Raw genomic sequence first — 14,678 nt, 5'->3', positions numbered from 1 at the left:
TATTTATAAAAATTTGTTAATTTATGTTATTTTTGATGAATGCCAGAACTGGTATATGAAATTATAATTAGAGGTCTAAAATGATGATATTTTCTGCAGAAAGGATTTATGTCTCCTGGCAGGGGTTTTGGGCTCTACTAATCCAAAATCACCTTAATCTAGTCGGTGATTGAGATGATTGGAATCTGAGGAGGTCTGCTTCTAGTTGGAACTTTTTCCTAGGGTATAGACCTTTGAGGTCTCAACTTAAAGTCTGTAGAGTCAACCAAGGCAGGCCCTGAACTCCAGTTTTTGTCATTTTAACTCATGGAGTTAGTCATATGCTTTGTTCAGCTTTCAGTCATCTTCTCAAGAATCAACTGATACCCCAGAAAAAAGCTATCATACATACTGGGTTCAACAATTCTGGCTTTTTTTCCATCTGGATTTTCCACTGCCTCATCAGCTCTCTGATGCTTTCAGATGTTTGTTTTCTATTTTATCCGCCTTTTCTAATTGTCAGAAGAAGGACAACAGGCATACCTTGGAGATACTGCAGGTTTGGTTCCAGACCACTGCAGTAAAGCAAATATCACAATGGAATGAGTCACATGAATTTTTTGTTTCTCAGTGTATATAAAAGTTATTTTTACATTGAACTATATTCTGTTATGTATGAAATAGCATCATATCCTTTTTTAAAAAGTATATACCTTAATTTAAAAATACTCTATTGCTAAAATATGCTTCATCTGAGCCTTTAGTGAGTTATAATCTTTTTGCTGGTGGAGGGTTTGAGATATTTTGAGAATTACCAGGTTTGACACAGAGACATGAAGGGAGCAAATGCTCTTGGAAAAATGGTGCAGAGAGACTCATTCAATGCAGTGTTGCCACAGACCTTCAATTTTTAAAAAACACAGTATCTGTGAAGCACAATGAAGTTAAGTGCAATAAAACAAAGTATGTCTGTACTGAAATACAGGTATAGAAATAGATGCACTCTTATAAGGAATATTGATTTAAGACAGAGGCAGCATTTCAGGCCAAAGGGAAAAGCAAGAGCATTTCAATAAATGGTACTGGATATCCATACGGAAGAAAATGAAATTGGACCTCCTTACTTAACACCATACAGAAAAATCAGTTCCAGGTGAATTAAAGATTTAAATGTGAAAGGAAAATCTACTAAACATTTGGAAGAAAAGATAGCAAGATATCTTTATGCTCTAATGGTAGGGAAATGAAAAGCCTATAAAGAAGAAGACTACATTAAAATACATTTTTTAAAAAACAACTCTATTCCAAAGATACCATAAGCCCTTGGAGCAGTAGTTAATTTCAGCTAGGTGCAAGAAATGTACAAGATGAGCCTGGAACGTTTGGTTGTGCAGTTTAGCAAGGAAGCTACCATTAGAATACTAGGATCATGTCAAATTGACTCAAGACACAACTGAAAAGTATCCCTCTGGCCAAAGATGGGACGATTTGAGTATTAATAAAGACACACAGGTTCATTGAAATCCTTTGAGCACAGGATGGAACATATCAAATGCAATGGATTGGAACATGTGAAATTATCAAATGTCCCTTAATTCATGAGTTCATAATGATAATAAAACTTACAAAAAGCATCTAATTGGTCAGCATTGGAGGATGTTATGCAATCATTCATTATTTTGAAAACCAGTTTTTTAAAAAGATAATTAATTGAGTATTGATCCTGCCTTTCTTACATGAATTGTACCACAAGTAACCAAATAATAAATGAGGGGAAGTTTTTCTATATACATACATTAATAAATGAGGGAGGAATGATAAAATTAGAAAATTATCATTTTGAGATTATTAATGAATAATTGACTTATTGCACATCAACAGCTGCTAATATGACAAATAAGGAAACGTTACATGCCTCTTAAAGGAAAAAATACATGTCACCTATTAAAAACTTTTGTCAAAAATTTGAACCTGATACTGAGAAATGTAGAGAATGTGTTAAACACAGTGGCTATGCAATCAGAAAAACCTAATCTCTGGAAATCATGGGACAAATTAACTTCAACAAATATGTTTCAGGAAAGCGAGGATAAAAAAATGTAGATTAAAGGAGACATGTAAAAGACATGAAGCAATGTGTGAATTTGTATTAGTTGTCTACTGCTGTATAACAAATTACCCCAAGACTTAACAGCTGAAAACTAAAAATATTTATCTTTTACATTTTTTGAGGGTCAGGAATCCAGCAGTGGTTTAGCTGGGACTCATGGCCCAGGGTCTCATGGCCCAGGGTCTCATGAGTTTTCAGTCAAGCTGTTGGCTGGACTGAAGATTTGACTGGTCATAGAGGATTCACTTCCATGATGGCTCATTCACAAGGCTGCCTAAGTGTCCTCACAACATAGTTCCTGGCCTTCCCCAAAGAGAGACAAGCCAAAATCACTCAAAGTGATGTACTATTACTTCTGTATTCTATTGGTCCCACAGATGATCCTTGATATGGTGTGGGAGGGAATTATGCAAAAGCATGAATACCAGGAAGCTGGCTAACACAATTTGACCTCCAAAGAGTCACATCATTCCAGTATGCCAAACACACTCATCGTCCACCGAAACTCCCCTAAACTTTCATCCCATTAAAGCATTAACTCAGAGTCTAGAAAGCCAAGTCAGTTGTAGGTGTGGATGAGGCTTTTCAGGTGTACTTCCTTAAGCACAGCTCTTTAAATGGAGTTCCTCTTGATTGGAAGACCTGTATACTAAAGACACACAGTATCAGCCTCCACGCACTTAATATAAAATGGGATAACCACAATAGATGTGTTTAAAAGGGTGGAAATGAGATACGTGGTTCACAGGAATTCTGAAATCCTCCTGAGAATAGGTTGGCAGTTTCTTGATTAAGACTGAAGTCCTGAGAGTAAATCTCCATGGCTCGTAACTCTACTTCCTGGTGTCTTGGATCCTCTCACTGTGTCATCCTTCTTTTTCCATATTTACAGCTGTGTACTTGTCCCTGCCTGGAAAAGTTTGGATGTCCAAAAGCCTCTTCTCATTGGGTTCTCTGTCCCTTTCAGTCCAGCCTGGCAAACAGCCCACTAATATAAAAATTAAAGATTTTCTTTTAAAAAATTATATCCTGCTAATATAATTCTTTTATAAACTTGTGGTTCTCCTGTGAATTTTATTTGCTTTCATACCATTAAATAAAGCAACGTAAATCTCTTCCATATAAACCTTCCTCTGCTTTGGGCTTTTGGTGCACCACACCCTTAAAATTCCTAGAAGCCCTGTAATTTGAGAGGTATTGTCAGGCACACCCTGCATGTCTGAATGAAAATACTGTAAGGCACCATGCTAGATCTTTCTGAGGTCTTAAAGGGTTTTACAACTACAAACTCAACTTCATATTTTCCTGTTTGTGCCCTGGATTTGTTCTTTTCCTGAGCCATTTCCTAATTTTAGCATCATCTGTCACCTAGAGAGGTTGGGGATCTTCAAATCCCAAAAGTTCTGGCTCCTTTTTCTTTAACAGTTCTTCCTTTAACTTATCTCTCTCCTCTCACATTTTACTATAAACAAGAAGAAGAAATCAGGTAACATCTGTAATATTCTTGCTGGAAACTGCCTTGACTAGGTCAGCCAGTTCATTAGGCGTATTTTCTACTTTGCACATGACTACAGGTGACAAATTTGCTAAACTTACTACCGCTTTACTCCTATTTCCAGTAAGACATTTTTAATCTATTAAGACCTCATCTGCAGCCTCCTCAAAGTTACCATACACGTATGAACAATTTCTTCTAGGATCTTCAAGCTTTCACTAACACTCTCCTGCAAGTCCTTCCACCTTCTGCCCACTGCACTTCAAAGCCACACTTACATTTGAGGTCTTTATTATGGCAGCACCCCACTTCCAGGTATTAAAATCTTTATTAGTTTTGTATTGCCTTATAACAAACTACCTCCAAACATAGTATTTAAGGCAGCAAACAGTTCTCTCTCATGCAGTGGCTGAGGGTCAGAAATCCAGGAATAGGTTCGCTAAGTGGGTCTCGTTTAGAGTCTATTGTGAAGTAGCAGTCAAGCTGTCAGATAGGGCAATGATCACTTAATGGTTTAACTAGTGCTAGAGGATCCACTTCCAAGATGACTTTCACTCAAAGTGTCCTAGTTTGGATAATAAATTATATGTTCATCTTTTTTAAAGTAACATTTTCTCCTTTAATCGGGATGGAGGGCATATGGATCTCTATTGTATCATTTTCCCTTATATCACACATATATTTTACAAATACCCGTTTGAAACCAGCCAGTATTTTTAAATATAATTTTTAATTTTAGCCAGTACAACATGGTAATAAATAAAAATTTGTATTTAGAGAATGTAAATAGGATTTGAATTAAACCCTTATCTTCTGGATGGATGTGGAGATAAATAATTTACTCTCAATACATGCCTGGCATTGTGGTAAGCCCTTATGGGTATTACTTCATCATAATAGCAAGATTTTTAGGTAGGTATTATTCTCTCTGTTTTACACATGAAGAGTCTGAGGCACAAACATATGTATATCTTAGCCAAAGTCATACCGTGACAGAGCAGAATCTGAATCCAAGCAATGTGACAGAAGACTACATGCTCTTAACCACAATGCAGAATCCATAATAGATAATCTTTTTTTGTGTGCTGTGGATCCCTTTGGCAGTCTGGTGAAGCCTATAAAACCCTTTTTAGAATCATGTTTTTAATGCATAAAATATGCACAGGAACATGAATGAAACCAACTATACTAAAATACAGTAATCAGGCTATTCAACAGACGTGTGCTTTACATGTGCTTCTTTATGAATGCATTGAAAACCAAAATCTAGTAGAGGGCCTAATAATATCTATAACTGTTAAATAGTGAACAGTAACTGTCTCTTGAGATTTCTACAACTATGGTAATTTGACGGGAAAATACCTGATTTTTATTGGTGAGAGTCACTGGTACTTCTAGTAATACTGGTTTATTGCCTATTTTCACAATTGAAAGAAATGCCAAATTTCACTTAGAGGTTAGCAAAAATTAAGGTACAGTTTTTTTTTTTTCTCATCAAAATTCATAGCCCTCTGTTTTATGACCTTACTTCATAGACTTCCTGACATGTTTTACTTCAGGGAGGTCATACTCCACACCTTATCTCCCACTTTCTGGTGTGAGGTTACACTCAAAATGAGATACACAAGTGAATTCGTTTGTTAGAGATAAAAAATATTTCTCTATGTGATGAACTTGAGGGGGAGATGAGAAACAGGATGTTTTAGAATGACTAGGTGTACACATAGACAAGGGGAAGCCTGGAACTGCTTTAGAGTGTTTTATTTGAGAGGTTTAAAACTGGCTCCAAACATGTACTGTCACATGCAATTATTCGTAAAAGAATTCATTATTGATACCACAGTGCCCTGCAGTATACTATTGGTCAATACCTGTAGCAATGCAACAATCAAAAAAGAAAATTCAAATATCTGGATACCTTTTAAAAGTTTCATTGGGCTAAAAGCAAAACATCTGACAAGTTTTTGATTTGCCTTTCTCATGATTTGATGTCCCAGCAGAGCAACTGGAGAACCTAATTCTGACCAACAAGGAGGAATTGCTTGGCTAATTGGAAGTGACAGAAACCTTGGGAGAAAACAACCACATACCAAGGATAATTATAAGAAGGTAACATGGGCCCTAAAGCATAGTGTCTAGAAACCTGAAGCTCCCAAATGAGGTGTGACTTGCAAAAAATGCTAAGAGAGGACAAAGAACGAGCTTTTAAAAATTCTGTTCAGAGCCAGAAGATGATCAAGGAAGGGAAAAGCCCATTTACAGTTTCTGGTGTAAGGTTAGAGTTGACAGAGAAAACAGATTCCTTACATATTATTTTGCTTCATTCTCTTCAAAGGAAACTTGAGAAGCAGGTTGACATAGTAGGAAGAACTATGTATGTCTGTGGCATCAGGCAAGCTTGGGTTTAATTCTCTGTTTCAGCACTTTTCAGTTACACTTTTCAGTTACATTTCCCTGGGTCTCTCTTTCCCCATCTGTAAAATGGAGATAACTGCATCTTTCTCATAGGATTGTTCTGAGTAATGAGACTGAACCAGGCTCATAGTAATGACTCAATAAATAGCAACATAATAATATTACTCAAAAGACTAGTATAAATAGTGACAGGAAACAATACTCTTTCCAAATAGAAGAAACTCTAAGAAAGTAACAGTTAGGTAACAGTTCCAGTTTAGAATGTATCATCTGATATGAGTGGCTTATATTGCAGGTTCTTGAGGAAAGAGAGGAAGGGTGCAAATGAGACCTGAGAACAGCTGTCCCCATCTTTGAGGAATTACAGAAACCAGAATAGGTGCTAGAACACTAAACGTGGGCAAATGGCTGCCTTCAGGGTGAAAAGCAGAAATTAAAACCTGGGAAATTATTTGGGATGTTCCCTCCCATTGATGTAGTATTCACTTGCCCAGGGAAGGGGGAATTGCAAAAACAAAAAGAAAGCAACTGAAACAAAGGAACAGATTGAATTTTCCAAAGAAGTGCTTAAAGTGAAGATACAATCTTAAAAGCTAAGGTGACAAAGAACAGTTTTCTTCAGAGCTTCAAGAGGTAAAGCTTGAAAAAAAAAAAGAAGGAAAAAAAATTGTATCCTTAAGCAAGATGTTGTGGCTTGAATTGTGGCACCCAAAAAGATATGTCCATGTTCCAATCCCTGGAACCTTATTTGGAAAAAGGGTCTTTGCAGATATAATTAAGGATCTTGAGATGAGATCAGTCACTCTGGATCACCTGCTGTAAATCCAGTGACAACAATCTTTATGTGACAAACTGAAGAGAAGAAGACACAGAGAAGAGGAGGCAATGAAGCTAAGGTTGAAGTAACACAGCCTCAAGTGAAGGAATGCTCACAGGTACCAGAAGCTGGAAGAGGCAAAACTCAGACCCTCCCCTAGGTCTTCCAGAAGTGCGGCCCTGCCAACTCCCTGACCTCAGACTCCTGAATTATGAGAGAATACATTTTTGTAGTTTTAAGCCACCAATTTGTGGTAATTTGTTACTGTAACCCTATGAAGGGAATACACAGAGTTAAAGAGAATCTAGTAATATCTCTGGTAGGTGAGGTTCCCCAGAGTTGGAGGGACTGGAGGATAATGAAATGGATGGTGGTGGTTGAAGAAGGTCTGAGGGACTCCTTGGAGGGAATATGTGAAACAGGGTGGAGTTAGCAAATTACAGACCCCTAGTCTCGGCTTTGACAGAGATTGTCAAGAGATCGAAAGAGACCTAACAGGGTTACCATGCATTGCCAGAACCAGAAAGCCATGTGGTAGCCGATTTAATACTCAGAGTTCCCCCAAAGAGTATTTCATGTCATCAGAAAGAGCGTCTGTTTGACAAATGCTTTCCACTCCCCACTCCCTTGATCTGTACCAGGAGTAACCGCTGTCTGTGTCATCTTAGCTTTTAAGATTGTCTTCACTTTACTCAGTCCTATCCAAACTACTCATAGGAAAACGTATTTTTTCAATATTCCTTGGCAGTCTCAAACCCTCAGTAATACGGAAAAGATCATGGACAACTAAAGGGGTTCTGGTGATATAGAATGGAAATCCATATCATTTGGAAACCCTCCTTTCACTCTTTACTTGACTAGGACTTTATTCATTCAACTGAGAGTCCCTAACACCTCTAACCCCCCACCAGGACTACTTTAATCTTAAGCAAGAATCTAAAAGGAACTAGTAAAAGGATGCTCTGGGATCATCTTTAAAAGAAAACAGTAATCAATCAAATACAGTATGGATTTACCAACCAGAATGTATTTGCCTAATTTTATTTTCTTCCTGACAGGATTACTAGACCAGTGCACCAATAAAATGAAGTAGACAATATTTAGCTGTGCCCAACAGACATTACTGACATTTTTCATTATATACTTAACCAGTAAGTTTGGGAGGAAAAAGGCTAGATGATCGTACCTTCAGGGAGGGACTTAATACCCAAAGAGTACTGATCCTGGATGGCAGTCAGCCTCTGTGAAGGTTTTCAGTGTAGAACCACAGTCCCTATGTGGGTCAACACTGTAGTTCACTGACTTGAGAAAACATATGGAACCCATATTTATCAAATTTTTACCTAATTCAAAGTTAGAAACAGTAGAAGGTTTTGCAAACCTTAGAACAGTTTGATGTTTACTCTGGGCTAAATTCTAGGTAATAATAATTAGAATTCAGAAATTTTGGGAATATGTAACCATGCAAGCAGGGTCCAACAAAATAGAATTTTTAAATTTATTCACTCATTTAGATATCAAATTTAGGGACTATCTATTCTCTGTAAATGTCTATGTTACGTTTTAGAAAGATGATTAAGGTATTGTACTTGGACTGCAGGAGTTTAAAATCTGGTGAGTGAAGTGGACTTGTAGAAAGATAAAATATATTGCAATATAAATATAAGGTCTTATATTTAGCAAAATTTAAAACAATTAACTACACTTAATTGTTTGGTATGGACTGGCATTAGCATACATTTAACATCTTTAAGAGTTTAAAAGCTAGAAAGAATAACGTTTGCCAGGAATATGACAGTGGACTGATACTCTTTCTAACTCATAAAAATTGATTTTTTAAAAATTAACAAGGACTTAAATGTCCAAAGGAGGCAACACAAATAGCCAGTAGAGATATAAAAACATTAAAAAATTCATTCTCAATGGTAAGCAAATCAAGACAACAAATTTGAAAAAAAAAATCAATATATAATAGTATTCCACAGTTGCAAAAGTGTGGTGAGATGGACACTTATATACTGCTTGTGTATATCTATAAATACTTCATTTATGAAATGGTAACCATGTGGAAAATTATTACAGATAAGTCTTACTATGCAATGCAGCTATTTTCTTCTAGGCATCTACTTTAAGAAATGATCTAAAATATGTAAAGTATACATAAGGAAGTCCATAACAGCATTTTTAGTAATAGTAATAAAAAATTAAGATGAATGATTAAAAAGATATATACGTACTAGAGAGGGTATGGAGAAAAGGTAACCCTCCTGCACTGTTGGTTGGAATGTAATTTGGTGCAGCCACTATGGAAAACAGTATGGAGATTCCTTTAAAAACTAAAGATGAAGTTACCATGTGATCCAGCAGTCCCACTCCTGGGTATATATCTGGAGAAAACTAATTCAAGAAGATACATGCACCCCAATGTTCATAGCAGAACTATTTTCAATAGCCAAGACATGAAAGCAACTTAAATGTTCATCGACGGATAAATAAGGAAAATGTAGTATGTTTATATGCAATGGAATACCACTCAGCCATAAAAAAGAATGAAATAATGCCATTTGCAGCAACATGGATGGACCTAGAGATTATCATACTAAGTGAAGTAAGCCAGAAAGAAAAAGAATAATACCATATGATATCACTCATATGTAGAATCTGAAACAATGACACAAACGAACTATTAACAAAACAGAAACAGACTTATATACATGGAAAACAAACTTAAGGTTACCAGGGAGGAAAGAGGAGGGAGGGGCAGATTGGGAGTTTGGGATTTTCAGATACTGACTACTAGATATATAATAGTTAAACAACAAGTTCATACTGTATAGCACAGGAAACTATATTCAGTATCTTGTAGTAACCTATAATAAAAAACAATGTGAAGAAGAATATATATGTATGTATTTGTGTGTATAACTGAATCACCATGCTGTACACCGGAGACTAACACAACATTGTAAATCAACTATACTTCAATTTAAAAAAGATATGTACAGCCATATTATTGAATATCATAATCAGAATTATGCATCTTAAAAAAGAGGGAGTCTGCAATATTATATTACATTGTATTATATTCAACTGGAAGGCTACGGATCATGACGTTTCATTGTAAACCTTCTTAGACATTTTGAATTTTGTGCCATATGCATGTAACACATCCAAAAAAGAAACACAATTTTAAAAGTTTTCAGCCTATAAGTTTTTAAATACACTTACAAAAATTTTTTAATGATGTAAGGAAATACACTAAGTGAAAAGCAAGGAAATCTCATTTTCCTGCAGTGAATATGTATAATTGCAAAATGTATATAGTCTGACCACATAACTAGAAATATTTTGTTCAGCGTATTTCACTGTAAAAAATCTAGGACCCGTTTACATACATGCAAGAAGGATGGTAAATAAGCTCATCTAAGGAATGATTGGAGGAAAATGTGAATGTTTAGCCTGAAGTATACATGTGAGAGGATGATGGCTGTCTTCAAGTGTCTGAAGTACTGTCATGTGGAAAAGGGCCCATAATTCCTCAGGCAAGTCTCAGAGGGTGAAGCTCAACCCAGTGGCAGGAGCTACAGCAAGCCATTTCAGGTCAACGTCAAAACACAGACTGTTTACTTGTTTATTGGCCATTTCAGCCCAGTATCAGGAAACACTTCCTAACAGAATGGGGCAAAAAAAAATGAGTGAATTTCCAGTCACTTGAAGGATTCAAGCAAAATTTGTCACTTACTTGACCGGACATTATAGAAGAGATTCAAGCAGCAGAAGTGTGGTTTTTGGTATGATTCCAGCTTTCTGGGACGAAGTTCTCTGTAAAATGGAGTAGTCTTGACTACATTAACTCCAGGTTCCTTTTGACTTGTAAATTGTTTTGATACTGCATTGGTGTGATTACATTTGGCTGTCTTTTCCAGATTTATTTGATATCAGTCTTTTATCACTTGAAATACATCACACTATTCTTGATAGAATTAATTTAGATGTTTGAAAAACTATTTGTAAAAATGCAAAACTCTATGCAAGACATCTTTATAGTTCAATATCATTGGCCCTTAGGAAAATACAAATTAACACCACAATGAGATAGCACTATATTAGAATGGCTAAAATAAAAAGTACTGATGATACCAACTGCTGGCAGGATGTGGAGCAACTGTATGTCTTGTACTTTGCTGAGGGGAGTGTAAAATATGGTATAGCCAGTCTAGAAAATAGTTTGATAGTTTTTTTAATAAAGTTAAATAGATACTTATCATAAAACCCAGTAATCCAACTATTGGATATTTTCAGAAATGAAAATTTAACATTCATACAAAAATCTGCACACAAATATTCAAATCAGCTTTATTTGTGATAGCCAAAAACTGGAAACAACCCAATACCCTCCAATGAGTGAATGAATAAATCGTGGGACATCCTTATTATCATGGGATACTACTCAGCAATGAAAAAGAACAAACTTGATACGTGCAACAATTTACATGGATCTTGAGACCATTGCGCTGAATGAAAAACTAATCTCAAAATGTTTATATATGGTATGATTCCATTTATATAACATTATCAAAATGGCAAAATTATAGTGATAGAAAACAAGCGGTGCCAGGGGTTAGGGTTGGGGAGGGTGTGACTGTAAGGGTACAGCATGAGAAAGTTACTTTGGGATGGTAGAATAATTCCATATCCTAATTGTAGTGATCACTGTATTAATTTATGACAGGTGATAGAATTTTATAGAACTATACACCAAAAAAAATAAAATCACGTTTATCTTCAAGGTTCTGGAAAGCAAGAAAATTTGTATCAGTATTCACTTTTTATTTACATTGACTTTTTACATTTAGCTTTGAACTGTCTTATAATCAATACGGAATGTTTTTCATATAAAGTACTTTATTGAAGAGTGCCATAGAAATAAGAGTGTGAGGTTTACTTACTTGACAGTTATTTTACTCTTTTTCTTTGAAGGAATAAGTGGTCAAATGTGAAAGTAAATTCAGGCAAATCTCACTTTTATTTATACTTTATTCTTGTTTTTAAATTTTACAATCACATTTTCAAGGAAGCCTCTGGAAAAAGATTTTTACATAAATTTTCATAGCTCACTCAACAGTGATCCATTTTTCACTATTTATCTTATGAGTAAAGAGACTGCACCTTGCCAGATTCTACTTTAGCTGTTGCTTCTGTTTATACTTAACTAAATTTACTTCCAATCAAATTGTAAAATAAACACAAAAGCTTAAAATTAATTTCTATCCTAGGATAAGGGCTATACAGAGAGTTTGTCCTAAGAGTAAATTTCTATAATAAGATGATCCTTATGAATACCAAAGTAGTAGTGTCTCTCAGACAGTATAAGTCTGTTTTTGTGACTGACATTACCAATGTTCAGTATTTTCAATTCTCTTCTTTTTTCTGGATATGGAAAAAGTTACATTTCTTAGTTCTGCAAGTTAGGCAGGGCTGTGTGACTAGTTCTACCAATAAACAGTGACCAGAGATGAGACGTCACTTCCAGGCCAAAGCATTTCAGAGTCAGTGCATGATTCACCATGCTGTCTTTGCTGGTGCTGAGAACCCTGAGGCATCATTCAGTTGGAGATACCAGAGGAAGGAAGTGGCTCAACATTCAGCCACTACATGATGGGCTGCCCTGGAGAAACTAGACTCCTAGCAGATTGTCCTGAGTAAAAAACTTTTATGTGATAAGTCTCTGAGATTTCAGTATAGTTCATTACTACAGCATCCCCTAGCCTATCCTGACAAATAGAATCTATATGCTACCTTTTCCTATGTTAAAGGTTTTCATGGCCTTTTGTGTTTTCCATATATCAGATGATAGTTACATGTATATAAAAGCTGTGTGAATATATACACAGCTGTTCCAATAAGAATATTTTAACACAATTAGCACTTCAACTATAACTTAATCTAGTAGTGTCTACCACCAACTTAAGATCTCAAATTTCTAATCTAAGTGAATAATATTTTTAATTGTCTATACTTATATCTCAAACTTAACACCCTGTGCTAATCAGTACCAACCAATAAAAAAGGATACATTTGTTTATGCAGTCTTTTAATTCACTAAATAACCACTGATGTTTCTAGCCTGAAGCATACCCTGAAACAGAGATTTGCATACAGGAAGATTTATTAGGGGGTTTTCTTGAAATTAACACTTGTGAAATGCAGGATTGGGTAGACGGAGAAGTTGGGCTTCTTCTGAAACTGACACTAAACCAATACTGTGGGTGGCTCTGAAGCCAGGGTAGCTTTTCAGAAGTGTTCCAGGTTGAGGCAAGGGTGCTGGGCCTCTGTATACCCATCAGAGACCAGTCATTGGATAAAAATTGCCCGTAAGAAGTGGGTGTGACCTTGGATAAGGCAATTCTGGATGGAGCTGACATCTTGAGAGCTGTGAGCCACAGCATTCCCAGCAGCTGGACAAGAAGTCCTTCAGTCCTGAAGCAGAATCTGGTGTCAGTGGGATCTACCTCAGTGTCCAGTACACCTGATAATCATGAAGAGGCATTTATCTGACACAGTGAGATGATCACCACCACCATCATCATCATCACATTTACTGACAGCTTTATTATGTGCCAGGCACACTTCCCCGGTGCTTTGAAATTATTAACACGTGTAATTATCAAAATAAGCCAATAATATAATCTTAAATACTTTGTCTTCAAAAATAAAAATCAATATAGGTGCTTTCTGCAACATACCTCAATCCCAGAAATGTTTTGCTAATGACCATTCAACAATTTCCACTGGAAGTTACTCTATCGAGTATGATCAGCCCCATTCAATGATTGTCACTGGCCACTTTAGTTCCTTTTTTCATGGGCTGCACCATCTAAATCATGGATGGTATTATGATGTCTGTCATTTACATTAAATGAGCACAGATAATATAATATTATGTGTGTGTATATATATGTGTGTTAATTCAGGCTACATCATAAGTGCTGTTGTTTGCCATAATGAGGAACTAACACTCCCAAGTATGATCAGCTGGCAGTTAGCCAAAAGACCACACTCCAGAGGAAGCTGTGGCTAGTGCTTTAGTCATCGTTATCTTGGACCAACCAACACCAGAATTTTGCTAATTAGCATAATGAATGTTAGCAATCAGTTCTCGGTGAAATTAGTTTTGTTCAAGGTATGTGGATCGGTTAATATATTTTAGACATTCCACTTTTGCTGAAGAGGGTATAAAAATCTAGCAAGCACCACAATCTGTATCCTAAGGAAAGGGACCAAGATTTGATCCCTAAAATGTCCTGTATCCAGTAGAATGTCCAGTAGTTTCTGGTTTCCTGAACCCTGCCTCTAAATATTACTGCATCTACCCATCTTGTAGTCATATGTGGTAGCCAGTCTCCAAATTGATCCTTAATGCCCTTAATACCAGCGATTCTTAGTATTCATCCCTTTGTGTAGTTCTTCTCCCCCCTACACTGTATAGAGATGACCTGTGTAAATAAGCTATTCTAGCAATGAGGATAATGCCTTCCAAGGCTAAGTCTTAAAGGCTGTTGCAGACTCTGCCTTTTTCTCTCTTGGATTATCTATTCTGGAGGAAGACAGCCACCCTGTTGTGAAGCTGTTATGGAGAGGTCCTGATGGGGAGGAACTCAGGTCTCCTGCCAGTAGTCAACACTAACTTGCCTGCTCTGTGGACGAGCCATCTTGGAAGCAGATCTTCTAGGCATAGTCAAACCTTCAGGTAACAACAGCCTCAGCCAATGTCTTGACTCATGAGAGATTCTGAACCAAATCTCCCTAGCCAACTTGATTTATCCCTGATCTACAGAAACTATGAGATAATAAATATTTAT

General features: G+C 36.3%; 1 long non-coding RNA gene across 1 annotated transcript in view; it reads left to right on the top strand.

Annotated features, from left to right (window-relative positions):
* LOC107034348 (uncharacterized) overlaps nucleotides 1-14,678 on the top strand; it is a 128,855-nt gene that overhangs the window by 4,932 nt on the left and 109,245 nt on the right. The window contains exon 3 of the long non-coding RNA XR_012071339.1: nucleotides 5,582-5,693. This is a non-coding gene — a long non-coding RNA (uncharacterized lncRNA). The remainder of the gene's footprint in view (nucleotides 1-5,581; nucleotides 5,694-14,678) is intronic.

This window comes from Vicugna pacos, chromosome 3, assembly GCF_048564905.1.
Source record: "Vicugna pacos chromosome 3, VicPac4, whole genome shotgun sequence".
Taxonomy (NCBI): Eukaryota; Metazoa; Chordata; class Mammalia; order Artiodactyla; family Camelidae; genus Vicugna; species Vicugna pacos.
The sequence above is the reverse complement of the archived record's forward strand: the minus strand, read 5'-3'. Positions and strand labels throughout refer to the sequence as shown.